Source organism: Marmota flaviventris, chromosome 18 (genome assembly GCF_047511675.1).
Source record: "Marmota flaviventris isolate mMarFla1 chromosome 18, mMarFla1.hap1, whole genome shotgun sequence".
NCBI classification, from domain to species: domain Eukaryota; kingdom Metazoa; phylum Chordata; class Mammalia; order Rodentia; family Sciuridae; genus Marmota; species Marmota flaviventris.
Genome location: NC_092515.1, coordinates 34,047,598 through 34,058,124, shown reverse-complemented (window position 1 = coordinate 34,058,124; position 10,527 = coordinate 34,047,598). Strand labels below are relative to the sequence as shown.

General features: G+C 44.3%; 1 long non-coding RNA gene across 1 annotated transcript; it reads right to left on the bottom strand.

The window, feature by feature from the left end:
- Nucleotides 1-697: 697 nt before the first annotated feature.
- Nucleotides 698-6,727, bottom strand: LOC117794737 (uncharacterized). The gene is made up of 2 exons (XR_004618601.2): nucleotides 6,594-6,727; nucleotides 698-1,067 (listed from the first exon to the last, which is right to left on the bottom strand). It is a non-coding gene; the product is annotated as an uncharacterized lncRNA (long non-coding RNA).
- Nucleotides 6,728-10,527: the final 3,800 nt, after the last annotated feature.

The window sequence follows — 10,527 nt, the reverse complement described above, 5'->3', positions numbered from 1 at the left end:
CATATGAAAAGATGCTGAACAATCCTCTGCCATGAGGGAATTGCAAATTAAAACAAATCTGAGGTTGGCTGAGGTTATAGCTCCGTGGAAGAGAGCTTGCCTAGCATGCTTGAGGCCCCGGGTTTGATCCCCAGCACCAGTGAACCACAAAAACAATGTTATTTCTACACACCCATCAGAACAGACAAAATGCAAAACCCTGACAACGCCAAATGCTGGTAAGGTGGTAGACTCTGATTCATTGCTGGTGGGAATGCAAAATGGTACAGCCACATTGGAAATCAGTTTGCAGTTTCTTACAAATCTAAACATTCTCTTACCATGTGATCCAGCAATTGCACTCTTAGTATTTACCCAAAGAAATTGAGAACTTACACCCACACACAAAAACTACACAAAGTGTTTATGCAACATTGTATATAACTGTCAATACTTGGGAGCAACCATGATGTCCTTAACTACTACATAGGTGAATGTTTGGATGTTAAGAGGGTCTTTCACATAAGACTTTTGGATGACAGTAGAAAAATATAGCTCAAACTCTATAAAATGAATTTGAGACCACTGAGTCCACAGTGGAGCGCCACTGCTTCTGCTTCTCAGTGAGCAGACAGCCACCATTAGTCCAAATACCCTGGATCTGGACCCTCAACATGGATATGAAAAGACTGGACTAGGTGGGTCCAACACCACCCACACCTTTAAAATGTCATGCCTTTATTACATTTTTCATTTTTTGTTTTCACAGTCAGAAGGTGCTAAGCCTTCAGGGTCACTGTCACATTAGACCCAGGTATTCTAGAGGGGAAATGACTTTGGAAGTCAGGCAACTGCTTAGACAAGATGAACAGGGGGGAAGAGCGGCCTGGAGACTGTGGGCTCAGGCAGGAGACTTCAGCCAGCTCACGTGGCCTTGGCAGCGCTCTGACCTCACAGAAGAGGGCTCCGGAGCAGACGGGAGATCCACTGGAAGATCACCAAGAGCTTCTCTAGGACGGACTCCCCTTCAGGGTGGAAGAATTGAGAGAACACTGCAGGACGGGTGTCCTACAGGAACACAGGGAGCACTGTAGACAGGAGGAAGAGCTCTGTAAGCCAGGAATCCTGAGGCAGCAGGATCACAAGTTCAAAACCAGCCTCAGCAACCTACTGAGACCCTGTCTCAAAACTTAAAAAAATAAATAATAAAAAGGGCTGGGGATGTGGCTCAGTGGTAAAGCACCCCAGGGTTCAATCCCTAGAACCAAAACCTCTGTAAAATAGAAGGTAAAAAAGCTGCAACTATGTATCAAGTTTTATAATTTTTCTTATTTTTTTCAGTTATAAGTGGACACAATATCTTTATTTTATTTTTGTGTCATGCTAAGGATGGAACCCTGTGCCTCACGCATGCCAGGCGAGCGCTGTACCACTGAGCCACAACCCCAGCCCCCAATTTTATAATCTTAAAAAATAAAAAGAGGGCTGGGGTTGTGGCTCAGTGGTAGGGTGCTTGCCTAGCCTGTGTGAGGCACTGGGTTCAATTCTCAGCACCACATATATATAAGTAAATAAAATAAAGGTTCATTAACAACTAATAATAAAATTTTTAAAATAAAATAATAAGATTAAAAGAGGCAATTGCTTCCAGTAATGGCAGAATAATAGCTACAACCTCCTGGAATAAATATCAGAAACTAAAATCTGCAGGCACTTGAGAAACCCCCAAGCAAGCATAAACTAGAGGAAGGGTCTGTATATGTAGGCTCTGTATCTCCAGAGACCCTGGATTAATAACAGTGAAGGCTAAGGCCAAAGGAAAGGACCCAAGGCAAATCTCACCCTCTAATAATTTCTGCCCCATTTTAAAGCAAGTCACACTGCCCCACACGACCCCAGCAAGTGGAGTCGGCAGAGCAGCCATTCGCTTACAGAAGAAAACCAGAACTATTTTGGTGAGTAGCCCTAAAGCTTACCTCACCTTTCATTAACCTCTATCATGGGACCAGCGGACCCATCAAGGAGATGTTTGTACATTATTAATGGCAGGTGTCAAGGTAGTCTGATCTAGTATTGTCTCCCTTCAGCCTCAAGAACGCCCTCTAGTGTTCATCGTTGTCCAGGCCCGCTGGTGACAAATTCTCTTGCATTTTCGTTGTAGAAAATGCTTTCATTTTGCCCTACTCTTGAAGGATATTTTTGCTGGATACAGAATTGTGAGTTGCCTTTCTTCTCTCTCCACATTTTAAAGGTGTGATTCCATTGTCTCACGTCCATCTTTTCTAGTGATAAGGTCATTTGAACCATTGTCCCCCCCCATATGTAATGTGACATTTTGTTTCACCTACTCAAGATTTTCTCTTTGTGGTTGGCTTTCAGCAGTTTGACTATCACATGCCTAGATTTGATTGATATAATTGATTCTGTACTTCTTTTTTTTTTTTTTTTTTTTTTTTTTTTGGTTTCTTCAAGTATTTTTGTCTGGCTTCGTTCTCATCTCTCTTCTCTTCAGAATTCCAATTACATGCCTATTAGATCTTTTCATATTTTCCCACGCATCATTCATTCTCTGTTCATTTTTTAAAATCTTTTCATCTCTGTGTTCCTGAGATTAGACAGTGTCTATTGATGCATGTTTGATTTCACTTACTCTTCTGTTATCTACTCTCAGCTGTGCATTTTTTTTAACGTTTATTTTTTTAGTTGTAAGTGGACACAATATCTCTATATTTTTATGTGGGGCTAAGGATCGAACCCAGTGCCTCACGCATGTGAGGCGAGCTTTCTACTGCTGAGCCACAACCCCAGCCCTCAGCTGTGCATTCTTTAAAAATCTCTGACAATGTTTTCCTCCCATCCAAGTGGTTCATTCAAAACAATTTCTTTCTTGGCATCTTCTTGTTGATGCATATTAATTGTACAGAGCAGTGGGTTTTATTGTGGCGTAATCATACATGCAGGTGACGAAATTTAGTCAGTCTATTCCCCAATACCTGCCCTTACTCTTCTTTTCTCCTCCCCCAGTTCCTTTCCTCTACCCTAAATGGTTTTCCCTCCTACTATTAGCTGTACATTTTTAATTGCAGACACTTTACTTTGGGGTTCTAAAACGTTTTCTTTGTTCATTTTAGGATTTCATCTCTCTGCTGAGATTTCCTGTTAGCTTCTTCATTATGGAAACATTTTCTTTACATTATTCAGCTGCTTTGAAATCCTGTCTGCCAATTCCAACATTGGGTAATTTGGGTATTAGTCTCCACTTGTTACCATCTCTCTTGAGTCCAGAGCATATTTTCCTCTGTCTTTCTGTGTCTAGCAGTTTTGGATACTATCCCTGATTTTATGAATGCTATGTTGTAGCAGATCCTGGATTCATTATATTCCTCTGAAAATTACTGATTTTTTGTATTTGTTTAACGTGCATGTTGCCACTAGGCCTGGCTGATTGTTCTTCTCACACACTGTGTCCTTGTTTTAGAACCTGCCAAGATTGACAGCGACTCTTCCCTGGGCTGGATTCTCGTTTTAATTCTTTTCAATACAAAAACAAAAGTTTCAGGATACAAGAGTCAGGGACCCATCTAGTGAATTTTCTTCCACTCTTCATGTTCTGTCTATGATCATCCAAAGAATTGTTTTCAGCCATCTTCTGGAAGTGGGATTATTTCCAGCTTTCAAACAGCCATCTTTATAGTCTGTATCCACGGGTTCCTCACCAGAGGATTCAACCAGCTATGGATCACAAATATTCAGAAAAAAAAAAAATTGTGTCTGTACTGAATGTGTAGACTTTCCCCCCTTCCATTATTCCCTAAATAACACATTATAACAATTATTAACATTTAATTTACATTGCATTAGGTATTATAAGTAGTCTAAAAATGACCTAAATTTTTTGGCACATGCCTGTAATTCCAGCAACTTGGAAGGCTAAGGCAGGAGGATCATAAGTTTGAGGCCAGCCTCAGCAACCTAGGGAGATCCTGTCTCAAAATATAAGTATAAAGTGCTGGAGATGTAGTTCAGTGGTAGAGCACTCCTGGGTTCAATGCCAGGCACCCCTGGGTTCAATCCCAAAATATATATATAAATAAGTATATGTATATACACACACACACACACACACCAAAGTGCTAGTAGGTCGCTACTTTTTTCCCTTTATCTGTGTTTTCTGATTCTAACATGAATACATGTGAAATAAAAGTTCTTCAAACAAAACAGATTAACAGCCACCATCACAACAAAAGGTAAGAAAGGAACCAGCCCAAAACCTCAGGTACCAAATAAACCGTGTCTGGGGAGAAGGCATCAGGCCACTGTGCTGAGCGGCCTGGCGGGAGCTGACGGCTGGCTCTCAGAGCCTGGGACAATTCTGTAAGAATGCAGGTGGGGACTTTTCCTCCTCTGCTTGCTATTTTACCAAGAGAAGAATGTATGTTCCTGCAACAAGAAGCAGTTGCTCAGTGTGAATTTTTCCAGGTTCAACAATGTTCAAGACAAACATGTTTGGAGCTCTATCAAGCCCAGGGCTGCAGGCAGAGAGATCATCAAAGATGATCGACTTTATCTTGCCCTGCAGCAGTAGGCAGAACTTAACATTCACTTTGATCACCACCAGCAACAATTAAGGTTCCCGAGGCTCCTTCCAGCCCTCTGTGTGAAGTTCAAGTGTTTGAAATCGCAATGCAACACTTACTAGGCAAGACGATCTTTGGAAGGAAACAAGTATTTGAATGCTCCTGGGGGTTTTATGAGTGACTATCAAAGCCACCTGCACTCTAGTCAATAGCAATTAATAAAGCTGTTCCTTCATACAGTACTTTAGGGAAAAATTAAAGGAAAGAAACAAAAACTGGAAATCTAGGCCTGGAATCACTTGGAGAAATGATCAGGCGGGACACAATGGCGTACATCTATGATCCCAGAGACCTGGGAGGCTGATGCAGGAGGATCACAAGTTGAAGTCCAGCCTCAGCTACTTAGTGAGGCCCTAAGCAATTTAGGGAGCCTCTGTCTCAAAAAAACAAAAAGGGCTGGGGATGTGGCTCAAGTGGTTAGCGCCCCTGGGTTTAATCCCCAGTACCAAAAAAAAAAAAAAAGGAAAAGAAAAAGAAATGTCCATTTCCATCACCAGCCAACTGTGTGATCCCAGCTTAATTGCGTTTCCTTCTTAGTCTCGTTTTCCAATCACAATATCATGAAGAAAGTGTAGACATGGCCGAGGTGGTACTGTGCCATTCAACCAGTCGACTTCCAAGATCCCATCCAGCTCCATACTGGGAGAAGTTGGTGTTGACCAAGATACAAAACAAAATCCATTTACACAAGTAACAGGCCCCGTTCAAAGAAATAAATCATTCTTTGTGCTGATGTTTCCCGACCACGCTTTCCCTCAAAGCTTTGTTATTCATTTTTCTCACCGTCAATAAATAAGAGCACTTTGTTACATATGTAACGACTTGGTATTTTTCTTCTTAACTGCTGTATGCTGTTCTGTAAGGGCACATATTCTTTCCACCTGTTCTGACTGTCATTGCTGTTATTAAAGAGGAAAAAAAAAAAACCTTTCCACTCGGGTTATTCAGAGAGTTAACATCTGATTTTACATGGAACTCTTTAAAAGAAAAAGAACAACATGGCCTGGAGCACTTCTAGCACAGGGTGTGGAAGTATTTGATGTCCGGGTGCTTGTTCATAAAAGAATGTTGTTTTGAAATGTGCAGCGAAGTCAAGGAAAGAGATCCAAAGAAAGTTCCCATTGAGACAAAATCAAATCAGCCCACCGCTCCCCAAATACTTCCCTCTTGGACCACTGGGCCCCCTGGCTCTGTGCCCACCATCTGGGACCAGAGTCCCAAGGAGGCCTCAGCCTCACAGCCTACAGTGATGTGTGAACACGAGACTCGCCCCCACTCGGGGGCACTAACGGGCAGGAGGGTTTTGTCAGTGGTGATCCAGAGGCTCTGGAGGTATTAGAGAGGTAAGCAGGTCCTCCCTTCCACCCTCCAAAGGTTTGATAATTGAATCTGCAGAAATGAACCAAAAAACGGGTTAACGGGAGAAAAGCATACACATTTATTAATTGTGTACATGCACAAGAGTCGCATGAAGTATGAAATTCGAAGAAAGGTGCTATGGTTTGGGTACAGTTTCAGTGTGTCTTCCAAGTTTCATGTGTTGGAAGCCTGGTCCCCAGTGTGACATTGTGGGAGCTGGTGACATCTTTAAGAGGTATATTTAGAGGGAAGAGGTTGTTATAAAGAGCAAGCCTGGCTCCCCCAGGCCTCTAACTTCCTGTCTCATGGTGTGATCTCTCCTCTTCCCACGTGCTTCACCATAATGTCATTGACCATGAGGTCCTCACCGGAGCACAGCCGATGCTGGCACCATGCCCTTGAACCGCTAGAACTGTGAGCTAAGTCTTTTTCTTTGTAACATTGTCAGAATCAGGTATTTTATTACAGTAGCAGAAAATTGACTAATACAAAGGGCCCGATGGTTAAAACTTCAATACCGTGTAGTAAAGGAAGAGAGAAGTGGGAACTATAGGGAATTAAAAGGAAAAGTAAATGATTTTTAGAGGAGATAAAGGGACTGAAAGAGTGAACCATTACCTGGAACAAAGTTCACCTGGACTCTGAGAGTGGCGCTTGACTTTCTGTCTCTTCTTGTGTTGGTTAATCTCTGGCTAATGTAGATTCCAGGGAGAGGGTCCATGACAAACACCAATGGCACTCCTTCCTTAGGAACTTCCCTAAGTAAGACAAGGAAAACCTCAGAGGAAGCCCCTCCCTGCACTTCTGGAGAAAAAGAGGATCCCAAGGTGAGGGTAGGGGTGAGGTGGAGTTGTCACAGAGAACTTCAGGCTGCTGCTCCAGTTCTGCACTCAGCATGCCAAAGACTACACTTTGGGGGTCTCCTTTTCTGAGCCCCAATAGTATCCTGCAAGAGTTGGTATCACCCAGGCATCTGCCCTTCCCCATGAACCCCCTGGCACAAGGGTTACTCTGTCCTTCACAGCCAGGACCAGGACTGGGTTGAGGGGAGTAATAGATAACACTAGGGGGTGTGCCCACAAACTCAGCGACCAGCATTAAAAATCAAGGTTAGTGCAGCCAGGTGTGGGGGCACGTGCCTGTCATCCCGGCTTCTGGGAGGTGGGGTAGAGGCAGAAGGATTGCAAGTTTGAGGCCGACCTGGGCAACTTAGCAAAAACCTGTCTAAAAAAAAATCACATAAAAAGGACTGGGAATGAGGCACAGTGGTAGACGTTTCCTGAGTTTCATCCCCAGGACTGCAAGAAAATAAAGCAAAATAATAATAATAATAATAAGCCATCGAAATTTTAAATAAAGGATCTATAACATGGCATTGCTCAGCTCTATTGGAACCTGAGGCAAAGGGAAGAATCGGTGATGCTGAGTTTGTCATCATGCAAAATTTTGACGTTTTGTTCATTATGGATTTTGGCATTCATTTTTTCTCCCAAGGAATTCAAGGTTTAATGAAAGTAGAAATAGATTTTGCTTTGCTAAATTCTACCAGAAAGACCAAATTTTCATTAAAACACATACACATTGAAAGATCCACAGATCCCAAACCCGGAACGAACCACACGAGACACTGGCTGCAAAAAGCAGGAGGCGTTTATTGTCACACAGGCGCCTGCGGGTGCTCAGCGAAACCTCAGCCGGAGCTTCGGTGAACTGGCACACCGGGCTTTGGGATACAGATCTTTTATAGGGTACAAGTGGGTTAGTTCTTAGCTTAGCACAGCAACAGCCCTTCTATTGGTTCCTCTGAATCCAGCAGGGGGGTCACCTAGTGGGTAAACTTGTTTTTCGACTTTTTGTTCTTGGAAAAACCCTAAAGTTACACCTTGCCCTTCTTGGTTCCTGTTTTTAAACTTAGTTCTCAAGTTTAGCTGGTAGGGCTGTCTGAAAGGAACATTTTGTGGTAGGGGGCCTGTTAGGGTTATCTACATAGAACATCTTGTGGTAACTTTGTGCAACACTTGAAATGCTATGGGCAGCTGGTGGGGCTTTGACATGGGGTTTGGGTAAGAAAGCATCCTGCAGCTTCAAGGCATAGGGGCTGGATTTCCTAATGTGGGGCCTGGGTCCTTGAGGTCCTTCAACATGTAAAGGATCAGTGGTGTAAATGAAAGCAAGATGACCGATTCCTAACCTGACATTTTGGGCTTCTCCTAGGTCAGTGTTTCACTGTGATAAGTGAGAGGGGAGTGGGGGACGAAGGGGGAGTCAGTGAATGTATCTGGGCCTGTTGCCTCCTTTGTAAATAAAGTGGTATGCATTCATTTTTAAAAAAAATATTTATTTATTTATTTGTTAGCTGTAGTTGGACACAATACCTTCATTTTATTTATTTATTTTTATGCGGTGCTGAGGATCGAACCCAGGACCCTGCACATGCGAGGCGAACACTCTATCGCCGAGCCACAACCCCAGCCCTCCCATATGCATTCATTTTCATATATTTCTTTATAATATTCCATTAAAAGGTGACTTGATGGGTAAGTTTTTGGCACACCCTGAACTGCTGTGCCCGAGGCACGGGGCCCTTGCTTGCCCTGGCTATGCCACAGGGAGACCTTGCTACGCCCTCTCCATCCCACACAGTGAGCTTCACCTTCTCAGGAGGGTGGGGACATACAGTTAAAAATCTGTCCTCTGTCAGGGCACTACCGCCTTTTCCTGTTCGGTTAATCATCTCCTAACCCACTTTCCTGGCTCTGCCTTGGTCCTCCCGAGGATGTCACCTCCTGGAATTTCACCACTGTATCGAGTGCACACTATTCTTTGTGACCCACACTTACTTAAGGTCTTTGGAGAGAGAGGTGATAATAGTCCAGTGATTACTGTGCTGGCTGGAAACAGCTTTAATATGGAAACTTCAAGTCCTCACTCTTCCTAGATCTCGTCATTCGTTGCCTGCCTCAAACCCTGCGCAGGTTGGAGCAGAAGGATGCAATATCGGGAAGCCCTTTACTTCGCATCTGGTTTTCAAGACCTCAAGCTCCTTCTCAAGGTCTCACCAGATAACTCCAAAACCCCTTCTCTCTCCTCAGATGCTCAGGTGAGCTCTTCTTTGTCCAAACCTCTTCCTCTAGGTCATGTCCCTGGGGCATCGGCATTTCTTGCCAAGGAGGCCCATCAAAGAGGCCTCTCCAAGTCTGGGCGAGACTCTGGGAATTCTGTATGGGATTCTGCTATAAGGCTAGCTGGTTGCAATTGAAACTTTCACCAGAACCTTCTGATCCCTTCCCATCCATTTCTGGGATTGTATCGCCTGCACGGGGGCCTTGGAGTCACCAGTAGTAAAGACCGTGATATTCTCTTTTTCTTTATATTTATTTTTTAGTTATAGGTGGGCACAATATCTTTATTTTATTATTTTATTTTTATGTGGTGCTGAGGATCCAACCCAGTGCCTCACGCATGCTAGGTAAGCTCTCTACCACTGAGCCCCAGCCCCAGCCCAAGACTGTGACATTTTCATCTCTCAGTCCCAAGAGCTGGGCCTGGTATGGAGTAAATCCTGGGTGAGGCGGCTTTAAGCGACCACATCCATCATTACCAGCGGTGGGTCAGTAGTGACCCAGGGGATGTGAAGGAAATAGAAAATCATGAACATAGCCGGGTGCAATGGCGCACCCCTGTAATCCCAGCGGCTCAGGATGCTGAGAACGGAGGATCGCGAGTTCGAAGCCAGCCTCAGCAAAAGTGAAACGCTAAGTAACTCAGTGAGACTTATTTTGTATGTAAATAAATACAAAATAGGGCTGGGGATGTGGCTCAGTTGTTCAGTGGCCCTGAGTTCAATCCCCAGTACCCCCTATCCAAAAAAAAGAAAGAAAATTGTGGACATGCACACGTGTGGCCCATTCTGAGTTCTTTGGTTCCAGAGCCCCAAGGGGCTTTCAGGAAGAACTAGTTCTGCCGACTCCCATCCCCCATATCAAAGCTCCACCCCAGAAGATGCTGAGCTCCTGATTCCACAGCACAGAACCCAAGTTCCTGAGTTTTCCCAGGTGGGGAGAGAAGAGCCTGGGGTGGAGTCCTTGCTGCCCTGCCTGAAGCCTGTGTGTGTTACAGTCTCCCCAAGCCACAGTGTCCTCTGCCAGTCCCTGTGGTTATCACTATGAGGTTAAATGAGATAGGACTAGCTAAGCACCTGGAAGAGTGTGCACGACATACATCCAGTCAATATCGCTCCCTCTTGCAGGAAGGGAAGTGCACCCGACCCCAGGAAGCTCCCCAGGTCACTCCTGGTTGATCTGGGTGTTTTTATTCAGAAGTCTCCTGGAAAAGAGTCCTGTGCCCCCAAGAAGGAGAAACCTCAAGGGCAAATGACCTTTGAAAAGACCTGAGCAAGGGGAGCCAAGGGTGCAGAAACCTCTGTGGAAATGGATCCCTGGAGCCAGAGGCGAACCCAAGCTCCCTGCTGCAAGGATGCAAGGCGCATCCCGGGAGAGATGTGTTGAAGTGACAGTAATGCAGAGAGGCAGGAAGACTGCCTGCTTAAGTG